This window comes from Perkinsus marinus (genome assembly GCF_000006405.1).
Source record: "Perkinsus marinus ATCC 50983 genomic scaffold scf_1104296932066, whole genome shotgun sequence".
In the NCBI taxonomy this organism is placed as follows: Eukaryota; Perkinsozoa; order Perkinsida; family Perkinsidae; genus Perkinsus; species Perkinsus marinus.
The window spans coordinates 1-958 of record NW_003215525.1 but is presented as its reverse complement, the minus strand read 5'-3'; the positions used below and the strand labels follow the sequence as shown (position 1 = coordinate 958).

Genomic DNA, 958 nt, shown 5'->3' with positions numbered 1-958 from the left:
TTGTGCAGCTTGTGCCGAGCTAGCTGTAGTATGCGATGAGAACCTTACCAGTTGGAGTTATCAACCGAGATAGAATGCGGCCTACCATGGGAGAGATATAGTAGCAGTTCGCGATCTCAGGTACGCGTTTAAGGCCTAATCAGACTCTTGGCCGCGGGATGGTTGACGACGGTACGTCCGAGAAGGGATTCAGATGTCCCTCTACAAGTATCACAGGAATACTCAATCACTATGTAAGTGATATGCACCGGTAGTCTAATGGTTGAGTTATCTGCCTTCCAAGCAGATGGTCCGGGTTCGATTCCCGGGCGGTGCAGTTCGTATCAACGAGAGAAGGGTCTCTAGACTATCGTGGAACAGTTATGCTCAGCACGTCAGGGCGATACAGGAGTTTGAACGCATGAGCAGCTTGGCGCAGTGGATAGCGTGTTGGGCTCATAACCCAAAGGTCCCTAGATCGAAACAAGCAGCTGCTATTCATCACAATACACTCGAGATGGTTATTAAACTGAGAGGTGCACCTTGTCGACTGCATAGATCAGTCTTACCGAAAAATTTCCACTAAGCAGAGTCGGTGTTTTCGTACCATTCCATGCGATTGGCCCAACCGTGCCAGTTCAGGGGAAAAACAACGTTAATAAAGCGTTGTCCGTGCATAGAAAAGAGCTATTCACCTAGAGCAGAAGTCCTTGCAGGAATGATGAATGACCGCCCGGTACCTCAGAACGCGTTGCGGAGATGAAACAACAGCCCAAATTCACGAGCCGCCGCATGCGGTTTCAAAATGTGCTTGCAAGCAGGAACTTCGATGTCACGAAAAAGTTGTGCAGCTTGTGCCGAGCTAGCTGTAGTATGCGATGAGAACCTTACCAGTTGGGGTTATCAACCGAGATAGAATGCGGCCTACCATGGGAGAGATATAGTAGCAGTTCGCGATCTCAGGTACGCGTTTAAGGCC

General features: G+C 49.4%; 2 non-coding genes across 2 annotated transcripts; both read left to right on the top strand.

The window, feature by feature from the left end:
- The first annotated feature begins 244 nt into the window (after positions 1-244).
- Positions 245-316, top strand: Pmar_PMAR014490. Its single transcript has one exon. It is a non-coding gene; the product is annotated as a tRNA-Gly (tRNA).
- An 87-nt stretch (positions 317-403) lies between these two features.
- On the top strand, positions 404-476 carry Pmar_PMAR014489. Its single transcript has one exon. It is a non-coding gene; the product is annotated as a tRNA-Met (tRNA).
- The last annotated feature ends 482 nt before the right edge of the window (positions 477-958 follow it).